Raw genomic sequence first — 13,592 nt, forward strand, 5'->3', positions numbered from 1 at the left:
CTAAATAAGCAAATCAAATTTTACTTGGAATATTTTTTGTAGAGTTGAGTACTGGGATTTAGTTCATCCAAAGAATTACCATAACAAAAAAAGTGGGGAAACTGTGACTATTTTGAGTTAGGAAATAAGGCTTCCCTTAATGTTTTTTTCTAATTATGTTTACGCAGCATTAAGTCCCTCTGGTTACTTCTGAGAAAAGGCTGCATCCTGAATCTTTTTCCAATATCAGCAACTTAAATGTGTACCGTAAGAAGTTCATTGGTGAGGCACCTGATTTTCTCTTCCTGAATAGCAAAAACAATTGGAGATTTCCTCCAGCATTAAGATAGTATACTGTGTGATATGGTCATTAGCCTTGACAAAGCAAGCATTAATCACATTCTCAAATCTCTAATGAATCTGTGCTTTGCAAGGGATGTTGTGAAGGGGGTTTGAAATGGGCAGGGACAGTGGTTGGGAAAGAATTTCCCTCATTTGTGAGGCTTTAAATGTCTTCCAGCAGCTGTATCATTTGTTGTTCTTTCCTCCTAGAAGACCTTAGCTGATTAGAGGAGGGGGGGAAGGCAGGGGATTCAGTTGTATGCCCCGATTTATCAGGCAAAACTCCCATGTGATCAGACCAGCAGCGTCAGAGAGGCTGAAGCTGGGAGGCGAGCACTAGCTAATGAGGCTTTGTGCAAAGCGGTAGCTCTTGTCGCTGAACAATAAAGCATATGGTACCAGCAATAAAACGCCAGACTGGGAAATTTAAGAAGATTCCGCTGGAACCAGGAGAGCAGGTAACACGTCACGCCCTTGCAACATGACAGCTCATTGGGGTGCATAATTATTAGCCAAAAAGTGCATGGATTGGAAACGCAACCATTTGAACAGGTCAGTCTCTCTCTCTCTCTCTCTCTCTTTTAAAAATCTTTTTCCAATTATTGGGGATGTGAATGTTTGGACTGTAACTCGGGATTTGGGTTTGTAGCATTGTGAGCTGTTAGCATTTTCTGAATTCAGCAAGGTGTGGCTTTTTGGAGTTGAACGGCTAGCCAAATAAATTGTGGTAAGTGTAGCAATGACTTAATGGAGGGAATATTAAAAAACATAAAACACTCCTGCAGCCCGGACAATTACAGATCCACAGTTATTAATTATAATAAATCTTTTAACAGTGATCCTAGCCAATCTGAAATACCCAATTATTTTAACACACACACAAAAAAATCAAATATGCTGGTGTCTTGTCAGCCTCATTATTTTGAGTTAGGTGCCATGTGGTTTCAATGAGTGGATGTTCTTTTTTTGTTTCTGTTTTACATGAGAAACGGAATACCCTGGAATGTTAATTAGGTGGCCCAGAATTTTTCTAAAGCACCCATCTTTTGTGAAATATTTCACAAGGGATGATGGAAAGATAGATACACCGAGATACACATCCCAGAGGCCTTTCAAAAGAACCCGTGCATCTGTTTTCTCCTTCAAATTTTTCTTCTGCTTAATCACACACACAGAGACACACACACACAGAGAGACACACACACACATAAGTGTTTTCCTATAGAGACACCTTATTTCTTTCAGTGAAATATAATACAATATTTTATATATATATATATATATATATATATATATATATATATATATATATATATATATGTATGTATGTATGTATGTATGTATGTATGTATGTATGTATGTATGTATGTATGTATATGAAAGATTAGCCTTCTCAAAACAAAAGTTTAAAGACTAAAACAGATTAAAGAGTCAGGCACCTGGTCTCTTCCAAATATCTTTTCCAATTTTGATGGACGTAAAATGGTTAATTTTTAATATCTGCTATGGTAGGTGAGCAGAATCTTTGAACAGGGCTGATATTTTTTCCCAGAAGCAAAATGGGAGAAAGCAGGGAATCAACAACCTTACTACCCTCCCACCCCCCCACCCCCACAAAAAAAATAAAGCACCCAATTCCAGATGCAACATTTGACACAATTAATCAGAAACACATTTGGTGCTTCTTCTTCCTCTCCCGGGCATCCTGTTGCATACGACGCAGGTTCACAGAGGGTTTGCTGTGTTTATTAGGGTCTTGTATTCCCTGAACGTGAAAATAAAAGCGACACGCGTTTTCCTTTTCGTTTAGAGAACCTCTTTCACTCCTTCCCTCAACCCCACTGGCTGATCCTACAGGGGAATCCTACAAAAACGCAAAGGCGAGTTTTGAGAACGAAACGAAGCTCCTTTGAAAAAAGACTCCGGCTTAGCTGCTTTGCATTTACACCAGCCCAGACCGAGGGTCGAGGAGGGTAGACACCCCACCACCACACACACACCCTCATCTCTGGCCCTCCCTGGATGTGTGAATAGAAGGTTTGACTAGTTGGATGGTCACCTTGGCAACCACCCACCCGAGAAACCCGAGTTGGGGTAGGTTCCTGGACTGTGGGGAGCCCGCGGGCCTTTCCCGCCCCTGCGGGGCCTGCGGTTCCTTCGCCTCGCGGGAGATCCGCGGATTCCGAGGGAAATCGCAGCGCGCCTCGGCTCTTCTTTTCCCTCCCCCCCCTCCCTCCTTCTCGCGGCTGACAGGCCTTCGCCAGCCTTATGCAAATAAAGACGGCCAGAGCCGCTTTGCCTGCAGAAGGACGGCGAGGAGAGGAGAAACCAGTTCAAAGGTCACCCAGCTAGTGGGAGGCTGTAAGAGTTGAGGGGTGGGGGGTGTTGAAGAGAAGGGGTGGGGGGAGAATACACCCAGGCTGCTGCAGTGAGTACGACGCGGTTTTGTTTCCTATTGTGGGAAGAGCCGTGCAGCAAGCCCGGAGCAGGACTCTCATCGGAGGTACGGTGCCAGGGACTGACTTTGCTTCATTGCAGAAAATGCAGGGTGGTCTATGCATATTTGTGTGTGTGTGTGTAGCGTGGATCCTTATTCCACTCGATGCACGGTTCCTCTCTTTTTTTTTGCAAATTGCAGCCGCGCTGTTAGTTCTTTGCAAGGAGGAGGCTGAGTCTCGTCTTTGGTCTTCTCTTAGTGGGTGGCTTTCTTTTCCTTTTGCAAAATGTCACAGGAAGGTTTTTAAACGTGTCATGATGAAAGGGTTTGGCGCTGCGTTTGGAGAGGCGGGATGGGTGGTTTATGGAGGAAGCGGTGGATTATTTTATTTTATTTTATTTTAAAAAAAGATCAACAGACATATAAATATGGGAGTGCGTCGGAGCTGACTTTGGTCCAGATTGTCGCCTGCAGCTTGCAAGCCTTCCTGTGCAGCATTGGGCTTGAGATGTAAACTCCACTGAAATGTGTTTGAATATTAGTATGTAAACTCCATCATGGGCAGGTTTTTACCGGAGCGATCACCTGTCAGCCTCTATTGTAAGAGGTAAAGGGAGGTACACGTGAACAATACAAACCCGTTCAGATTAGTTTCTATTCCTGCAGGATAATGGTGTAACCTTGTTATCATCCACATTATCCTTTTTAAAATGAAAACCTAGCAGCATCCAGTACGAATCGGGTTACTTTGTAAGCTTTGTTCTAGCTTTTTAACATGGTTACAATCTTAAGTAATAATTGAGTGCATTGTTACATTTCTGTTGGGTATTGACACTTTCTAATGATCTCAAAAGCGTTTTCAATAATGTTTGTGACATCACAGCTACAAGTATTAAAATAGGCAAACTAGGAGTAAAAATTTGTTCTCTCTTCTGTGTGGTATTGTATGTTGCTCTGATTAAGTAAGGTTTTTTTTAAAATATAAAAGTTTTAATTGGCATATTATTGAAATTACGCATTTAGGTTGTTCTTTTGGCATTGATGTACCCTTTCATATTCAATGTATTTAATAACAAAGATGTAAAAACCAAAGATAAAAATGTAGAAATTCAAAATCGTCAATACCTTCTAGTAAAAATTAAATCCCACTGAGAGTATTTCAACATTAAAGTCTTCCATTGAACCTGAAGATATTTAAAGATGCTATGATGGGATCACAAGAATAATTTAGAAGTGCATAAGTTATTTGTCTATTGAAAGTTTTTTCTTTCCACAAAAGCTCCTTTGCTGAGATTCACAGAGTAACTCCTATATTCATTCCTCAAAATCAGAGATCAGAAATTGGAACTAGAAATCCAGAATATAATTAATGTAACAGTACGTTTATGCAACCCTTTATAATGGGAGCCAAATATTTGTACTAAAAATTGGTCAGCTGTCAGTAGTCATCTACCAAATGTTTTGAACAGATTTGGGGTTTTTGGAATACCGTGCAGTTATCCTGTCACTTCTGTAGAGTTACCATGATGTGCTGTAGATTAGATTATACATTAATTATATTCCTTGTGACAAATTGTTTTCAAATAAAAAATAGAGATGTAAATAAACAACATTCATTTACAGATTATCTAGTTTTACTGGGTGATTACATTTGCACCCTGAGCCTTTCCATACAGTAAAAAGTAGTGGTATTATGCAGTTATAACTTCAAAAAAATATTTCAGGCAAATGCCTGAAGATTTTCTTTATAATCTGAATGGTATTTGCCTGAAATATTCCAAGTCAGTTACTTAGGGAGTTATTCACATTATTTCCATTGGAACGTCTCTGGGGAAAGAGGCTAACAAGGACTATGTTTCTAGAAAATTTATGTTTTGAATCAAATGTGAGAATTATATAATAATTTTGCAAAGTACTGTATAGAGAATGAATAACATTCCATTACCCATTCTGATAACCATGCTGTTGGAGAATGTAAAAGGAAAATTGAAAAGCATGGGAATGGTGGATAAGATTGTTAGAATATTGTAGGAGAATGTCCTTTCATTATTATTCATTGTCTCTTCATTAGATTCTCTTTATTTTAAACCTTGTACAGATATTTATGATTTGAGACCATAAATAAAGACATCCAGTCTAGGGGAAAGGAAATTAGTATGACAAAGACTGATAATTTAGGAACATACAAATCCATTTTTAAAGTTTAGTAGCCATAGGGTACAGATTTCTACCCTGTTTTTCATTATAGGAGGTTCAGGAACACCCATTCACCCATACACAAATATAATCAAAGCCTCTAAAAGGTATATGATGAACCCCACTTAAATTGGTTAGCTGTACATTAGTGCCTCCATTTTAAACCAGAGAAAAAAATCATTTCGAAAGTCAACAAAGCTAATTTTCCATTCACTTAATGGATCTTTTTTTTTTCTGCCTGCCATCCAAGTGACAAAAACTGGCAGACTTCCTACACTTTCATCTAGTCTAGCTAATGTTTAGCTAATAATTAGAGTCTCAGAAAGATTTTAGCAGGGGCTGGATATGTTTTCTGACATCAAGGGCTCTTTAGTTGCTTGGTTACATGCCAAAGATGACACATGTGTTACATATATATAGGTACCCTTGTGAATACACTATATACACATTCGGACTCAAACATATTGCACACTATCCTTCCCTAGCAATTCTGCTCTGTATTGTTGAGTATCACCACGGTTTACGGCGGTGGGAATCCAGGGATCTTGATCATAATGTGGGCCTGTGATCAGTGAGCCCATCCTTTTCCTTCTAGACCTGATGTGGATCATACAGATGACTGGTTTCATAGAGCCATTAGGAATGGGCAACCAACAGTTTGTAGACATTGAGAGCAAGAGGGAAGCAAGGTAGCCTCCTTCTATTTCACAGGGACTCCTCTGCAGATACTATTTCCATGCACCCATTAGCAGCCAAAAACTGATGTCCTTTTCCTGGCAAGCGAATTGCATTGATCCGCCAATCATTAAGGAGGTCAGCAAGGGACTCCATGACTTTGAATTGCAAATGATCCACCATATTTCAGTAGTATTCCCAGTTCCTGCCTCTCTTAACAAAAGGATTAACTAATGTTTAATCCCAATAAAGCTTCATTGCAATTAGGAACAGTAATCTTAGAATACGTTTTTCTGATTGGCTTTTTCATGATTTCTGCCTTGAATCCTGTTTTTGTAAGACGATCTGATTATATCAAGAGGGAGGGAATATAGATACAGGTAGTCCTCGACTTACAACAGTTCGGTTAGTGACCGTTCAAAGTTACAATGGCACTGAAACATGTGACTTACGACCATTTTCACAGTTATGACCTTTGCAGCATCCTCATGATCATGTGATCAAAACTCAGATGCTAGGCGACTGGTTCGTAGTTATGACCTTTGCTGGGTCCTAGGACCCTGTGGTCACCTTTTGCAACCTTCTGACAAGCAAAGTCAATGGGGAAGCCAGATTCACTTAACAACCAGGCCACTCACTTATTAACTACAGTGATTCACTTAACAACTGTGGCAAGAAAAGTTGTAAAATGGGGCAAACCTCACTTAACAAATGTCTCACTTAGCAACAGAAATTTTGGGCTCAATTCTGGTCTTAAATTGAGGACCACCTGAACACTTTAGTCAATTCCACAGGTTGAATTTTTGAAAATAAGGAAGGAAGATTGGAAGATGCTTCCAATATATCTTTCCTCTTTTGGTTTTTTTTTAAAATGCCAATTTGGATTAATTCCAAATTGGTGCTGATCTTGAACCACAGCCACTGGAATGATCTGAACAAGGTGTTTGAGCAAATGGATCAATAAAGCAGATAGTTCCATCTTTGCACAACCACGGGGCAAAAAAAAAAAAAAGAGATATTTGTTAATTAGATGAAGGAATTTATTTTTCTTGTTACCTTTTCAATTCCGTATGATTTCTTACAAATAAATATTTTTTATCTAGTGTGGTAAATTGCTTCTCAGTTTGAATTCTGAGTACGCTACTATAAAAGATACAGTCTGGTTTTATCTGAGCAATTCAGACAGCACTCATGCCTAGAGGGATAAAAGAAAGATAGCCATACTCATTCTGATGATGATTGTGGTTCTTAACATTTTCAACTAGGGAAACTTTAGTTTATGTGAGTCTAGGGATCTGGTAGAAGCCCATATTTCATCCAGTCTTTTCTTCGGAAACATTTTCTCTGTACTTCACCTTCTTGTGTTTAACTGGCTCTAATCTCTGTAGTGAAACTCTGAGAGGCATCAGTGCTGCTATTTTTGTACGCAGGAGAATCAGCTGTGAAATGTAGGTTTGATTTGCAAGATGCTTTTGGAATCAAGAAAGAGGCAGTGAAGTAGATTGGGCCATTCATACTAGAAGCTTTCTCTAAGCCGACAGCCTGGTTTCTCTTCTTCTTTCCAATCTGGAATTTTCCTTGTCTCTGAAATATCCTGCTAGGATATTTGGGCTTGTAAAGTGATCACACATATAGTGCAAACTCCATTAACCTGCATTGGGTCCTTTAAAAGCTGTTACACCTGATATCCAGAACAGCTGTTGGCATTGTGTACAGAAGCTGGTTCTAAAACTATGTATTCTGTAATTTTCCAAGAAATCCACAAACATTTACATGTTTGGAATGCAGGAGCTAATAATTGGTTAAATCAGCTGCATTTAAAACAGAAGTAAAAATACCTATATATTAAATAATTCAGTATATGGATTTTGCTGTTGAACTGTAATTTCTCATTTACATTTTATATTTTGTTAAACTTACCCTATATCTGTAATTAGAAATCTGGAGTACCGGTCGATAATACAAATATCAAAGGTTGCCCATGTTTGCTGCCAGCTAGTGGGTATATGGAGTCTTGCAGCCTAGAAAGAGTAGATGTGATTTTTGCAGTAATTTGTAAGCCAGCAAAATTATGAACTTTATTTCATATTTGATCTGGATAGAATGGGTGTTACCTCAATTTCCTGAATGTTGTTGAGTAGAATTATATTCTCTCTTTTGTCCAGATGCTCAGAGTGATTATCATGAAGTCCCTTTTCATTTTATCTTAATGTTGTGTGGTAGTTGGCCTGAGTCACCCAGTAACTTTTTGAGGCTCAAAATGGACTTGAATTTGAGTATTCCCAGGCCTAATCCAATAATTTAATCTCTAACATCATAGTAGATCTTGACTGAGAGTCTTTAACAGCCATTATCCTAGCAGTTGAAACAAGTTTTCTGTGACCTATTGTTAGAATCAACTTTAGTATCCAGAAATAGTTGCTGTATGTTTTCAGTAAACATCCATATAAAATGAGGAAGAGATGTGTGAAATATTCACAAGGTCATGGATTCATGAAATTATGACTGCGCCAGTTTTGAATCTTCTGGCCTAGATGATACGAAAACAATTTTAAAGGGGGGAAAAGCTACAGAATAACAGAACAGAATAAGTTCTTTATTATTTTACAATTAGAACTAATTGTACTATCTTCAGAAAACCTTTTTCACAGAACTAAAATCACAAGAGGCAAGCCTCTGCATAGCTACCAGTAGTACTTATTTAATTAGCAAAAAAAAATTGTAAAAGAAAGATTGTAGATTTCAGCCTAAAATATACAGTATATTAGCTTGTTAAATTCTCATAATAAAAGCATACTTCAGTGATCCTACTGTCAGAAGAGGAGCATTACACTACAAGAGTTAGATGATGTTGCTATCAGTGTATCATCTTAAGAAGCAGACTCAAAAGCATAGGGGTTGTGGGAGTGGAGGATAGGCTGCGGTAGAAAAATGACTCTTAGATATGCAGCATATTTATCCACAGATTTCTTGTAGAATTTGTAAGCGAAAAGTTGAAAGGTATTTGGCGAAATGGGGAAGAATGGCTAATGCAAAACAGATTGCAATATTAATTCTGCCTTTCCTTTTTATGTTCATCTAGTTGCAAAATGAATGGCGCCTCATAGGCTATCCGGGCAAAATGAAAAGATTCATTCTGATTCAGGGACACATCTATTTGCTGACAATAACAACACTCTGCTCTCAATAGATACTTAGAGGAGCCAGATCTTTTGAAGGCTTCTCTTCCCAAGGAAGGAGCAGATGGCTGCATGTAGTTCATGAGACAGGTGTAATCTGTTTGGAGATCAAGACAGGTCTCTGGAAAAAGAGATTTGTTTGCTGTTTGTCGGCTGTCAGTCTTTGTCTTTGCTCAAACTCAATTATAGAGCAGAGGCAAATTACATTATAAGGATGATACTAAAGCAGGGTGAGGAAATACATACTTTTTATGAAGGTTGTTTAGTCTAGCATTTCCCATATAGGTGGCTTAGTTTTTTAAAGATATCTGGGAACCCTGATTGGTTCTTCCGTGTTTCCCTGACAATAAGATCCTGTTTTATATTTTTTTTTGAACCCTGAAATAAGCATTTGGCCTTATTGCCATGTGCTCAAAAACCTGATTGGTCTTATTATCAGGGATTGTCTTATTTTGGGGGAAACAGGGTAAGCTATAGAACCATTATTTATCAACAAAATAATAATTTCCTTTTTTGTTAGCCACCATATACTATCTTTGCAATTTAACCTGATTGTAATATGCTGACATTTTGCTGACCCTAACTGAATATAGCTGCAGTCTATTAATTACATTGATAATTTTTTAATATTAGTTTTTTAATCATTTTTTTAATTTTTGGCTTCTTATGTATGTTCCATAGGATATATTTTTATATTATTAACCATTTTGTTTTTGTTTTGTTAATTTGCTCCATTTTTTTAAAAAAAATGGAACTCTACAAATAAGTAAAATAGAACAAAAAACATAATTTCTTTTCTACCTCAATATAGTCAGACGTGGGAACCAGTTTAGTGTAGTGGTTAAGGCATCAGGCTGGAAACTGGGAGGCAGTGAGTTCTAGTTCCATCTAGGGCACAAAGCCAGCTGGGTGACTTTAGGCCAATCCCTTTTTCTCAGCCCTGGGAAAGAGGCAATGGTAAACTACTCCTGAAAAACTCTGCCAAGAAAACTACATGGATTTGTCTGGGTACTTTCTGAAAATCAGACATGATTCAACAGAAGAAAAAAAATTAGACACTATACAATTTACTGCCTACGTGCAAAAATTGTCTGAATTGGCAAGTTAATTTAGGTGGTTCAGGTTATATTATGAAGCAGTCTCTGCTTTGTTATCCAGTAAAAACCCAGTTTAGGAGGAGGGGAATGGCTATTTGTTATCTGTGCTCTTTAGTTTCTGCCATCTGAGGCACCTGCTTTGCCAAGTAATTAATATTAGGAAAAGCCCCTAAATTTTCAGAGCTATCAGTATCATAATCCATGGCTCTGGGTAAGGATCTGCACCACTGGGAATCAAAAGAGATCAAATTTTCAAATGAACATGGGGGCTCAGATTCAGAGAAGATGGAGCTCTAATGTAATCAGATTGAAGAATTAGTTGTCAGTCATGAGGAGGAGATTAAATAAACCAATTGTATTCCATGATAGTTCTTCATAGGATCCAGGTATAAATACATCCCATAGAATTGCTATGTCAATTGGTCATTGAAAAAACACATCCTGTTTCAGGTACTCCTCTGGAGAATCTGACGTATCTTTAGCCTTAAAGGCATTTCCAATTATGAAGGAGCATTGAAGATGACTCCTGCTGTCATCTTTGGTGCTGCCTTAAGGTTTTGGAGTGTATGCAATTAATTCAGTCTCAAGGCCAAGTTGTCTTCCAGCACTATTACAAATTTATCCTGTTGTAATAAAGGGTCCATTGAGGTTGGTGGGAGCTGGAGGAATTGTCCATAAAATGTTTGTGCTCTACCAGGAAGTTGCAACATATAATTATTATATAAAATGTTTTCCTCGTTGTAATTATTTTTTCTACTGGGTAAAGATTTAGAGAAAGACAGAGTTGAGCATAATGGGAAACTTCAGATAAACTGGAAGGAAAACAGACAGTGAAGGTCAAATTCTCCAGTACTAATAGACTTTTACCAGAGACAATATTAATTTATACTTTACCCTTGTCTTCCTTCCTCCAATCTTCTCTTTTGGTTTTTTCTCTTGTTCCTACCCATATTGTCCTCCCATCCTCAACTTTGAAATAACACATCCTGAAAACTATTCAGTTCAACTTTGTGGAAACGTGTCCTGAGGACTTCTCAGTCCTTTAGCTCACCTAATTCAGTTTGTTCCTCTTTACAAACATTTTAGGGTTTTGCTTTATTTCTGGCTCTGTTTTAATTTTCCCCATTGGTCAAATAACTTCCAATGATGGCTATAAGTTGCCCAGGTATAATGTCTATTAAATACCTCTTTATTTGAGAAGCTGTTAAATATAAGACTTAATTAAGTTATTAGAGAGATTTTGTTTCAACATATTTAACATATATGATTGGAAGTAAGCTAAAATTATTGATATAATTGAACTGTAAATGAACTATATATAAGTGTAGGAAATAAAACAATTTCTTAAAATATATAGTTGAATAGAAGGTGCTTGTAATGTCTGTTTTGTAAATGAGTATCGTTCTGGTACTTAGAAAACATACCAGATGGTTGCTGGTCCACCAGGGCAGGGGTCTCTAACCTTGGCAAATTTACGACTTGTGGACTTCAACTCCCAGAATTCTTCAGCCAGCACATGCTGGCTGAGGAATTCTGGGAGTTGAAGTCCACAAGTCGTAAAGTTGCCAAGGTTAGAGACCCCTGCACCAGGGTATACAACAGGGTAGAACCAGTCCTGTAGTTGGTTGAATTAAGGTCGCCATCTCAGACAGCAAAGAACGAAGCCCAGAAGCCCAGCTCTCCATTGTTCATTCTAGCATCCCTTCCGTTGAAAGTTGAACGACATGAGTCGTTCTTGTATCATTTAAATGAACAGGGGGCTTCCAGGAATGATGGAAACGGCTACCAAATGTTAAGTAGAATCAGTTGGCAGTCTCATCACGTTCTGAGGCGAGACTGCATTTTGCTCTACCTTTCAAGTAGTGAAGTGTTTAGAGAGGCAGCCTTGCAAATAAGGAAGCTGAAAATTTTGGAATGGTGTTCAGCTCCAGTGGTTCAGCTCCATTATAAGTGCTTAACGCGAACCAAACTGAAGTTGCATAATAGTACATGTGCAAAATAGAAAAAAAGCCTGTATTTAAGCACTCCTCCCTCCTGAGTGTAACCTAAAGAGCAGCCTGTGTCTCCTTGCAGTAGTCTGAGCAGAGGATTTCTGACCCTGTCATCATCCCTCACTGCCATTCTTTGTTGAATAATTTTACATAAATAATTTTACCATCCCTGGGGAAGCTCATATCGGCATGCTTCTTTAAACTAATAAATGTTAATGTAGGTGATATATTAATAGCGATACTGATTGATTGGCAGGGCCTTGGAAAAACAAAGGCGAAAGTAATTCTTTAAAAAGTCTGAGCTTAGAAAAGCCCACAGTGTCTGGAAATTTAATTCATTCAGGTGCAGTCTTGACTTGTGAACTCTTCTTTGTCTTTGTGTGTGTGTGTGTGTGTGTGTGCTATGCTGTGCTATGAATCACAGGGATGTGCTATGGCTCAGTGGTTAAAGACACTGAGCTTATCAGCTTGCCTGGGTTCAAGACCTGAGCGCTGCGTGATGGGTTGAGCTCCCTTTACTTGCCCCAGCTCCTGCCCACCTATCAGTTCGAAAGCATGCAAATGTGAATAGATAAATAGGTACTATTTGGTAGGAAGGTAACACCGTTCCATGCGTCTTCGTGTATAATGCACCACGGAAAATGTCTTTGGACAAGACTGGTTCCCTTGGCTAAAAAACTAAGATGAATACTGCCCCCTAGAGTTGGAAATAACTAGACAGGGAAAAACTTTATCCTTTACCTTTATAAATCAGTGAAATGTTTCTTCTCTCTCTCACTCTCTCCTTATATACTACCTGTCCCATTGTATCCCTCAGCATCACTCCATTATATCAGGAGAATATATTTTTATATTTACAGGAAGTCAGAAAGAATACTAGGTCAAAGTAGTGTTTAATGCTTGACCGTGGATTGAGGTTTGTGGGTATTGATTTGGAAGGCAATCTTAATTTATGACAAGGAATCTTTGAGTGCTACGCCTCTACAGGGAAGCATTGCCTTGCCATAATGATCTATAGATGATAGTGATGGGAGGGTGAGGAAGGCCAGTGATAAAATGTGCAATCACATTGCAATGCGATTCTGTGCTGTTTTGTGCTTTATTGCATGCACATATGGGATGGAGCTTGTGTCATGATGTCACAATGGGTATTTCATCATTTGGATGAAATCCTGGCCACTATGGACACCCAGTGGATTGCCAAGTACAGAATTTGGAACAGCAAATGCTGTGAAAGGAAACAGGTGCTAGAAAAGATGAAGTCAGCAGAGATTTTAATTTAAACAAACTTTACAATTGTTACAGTTTTTCAAAGTAATCATTGCTGATAATAAAAATAATGGTTTTAGATATTATCAATATATAATAATCCACATAGTATATATGTGTTGATTTTTTAACAGATCCCATTATCCCCCCCCATCCTCTTCCTTCCCTCACCATTGTTTTTAATTGGGGCTCAATATTTGGATCTTTACAATATTTTATTTATGTCTTTTAGGTTTTGTATAGTTTTTATCTTTTTAAGATTGTAAGCCACCCAGAATTACCCTGTAGTAAGAGGGGCGGCAAATAAATTTTACAAATAAATAGATCTGTAATGTCAGAAGAAAAATACAGTCAAAAACATTGCTTTTCCTCTTACAAATAATTTTAGCCCTAGACACAGAATCCTATATTTTAAAACTTCCATGCC

General features: G+C 38.1%; 1 protein-coding gene across 2 annotated transcripts in view; it reads left to right on the forward strand.

Moving 5' to 3' along the window:
• The first annotated feature begins 513 nt into the window (after positions 1-513).
• CSRNP3 (cysteine and serine rich nuclear protein 3) overlaps positions 514-13,592 on the forward strand; it is a 55,748-nt gene continuing 42,669 nt past the window's right edge. The window contains exon 1 of one of the 2 annotated variants that reach the window (XM_034426608.3): positions 514-873. The gene's annotated coding sequence lies outside the window, so the exon portion shown is untranslated. Of the gene's footprint in view, positions 874-2,583; positions 2,825-13,592 lie in introns of those variants that run through there. The other variant, XM_034426616.3, reaches the window with a different exon arrangement.

The sequence above is a fragment of the Pantherophis guttatus genome, chromosome 1 (genome assembly GCF_059756535.1).
Source record: "Pantherophis guttatus breed Tessera chromosome 1, ASM5975653v1, whole genome shotgun sequence".
In the NCBI taxonomy this organism is placed as follows: Eukaryota; Metazoa; Chordata; class Lepidosauria; order Squamata; family Colubridae; genus Pantherophis; species Pantherophis guttatus.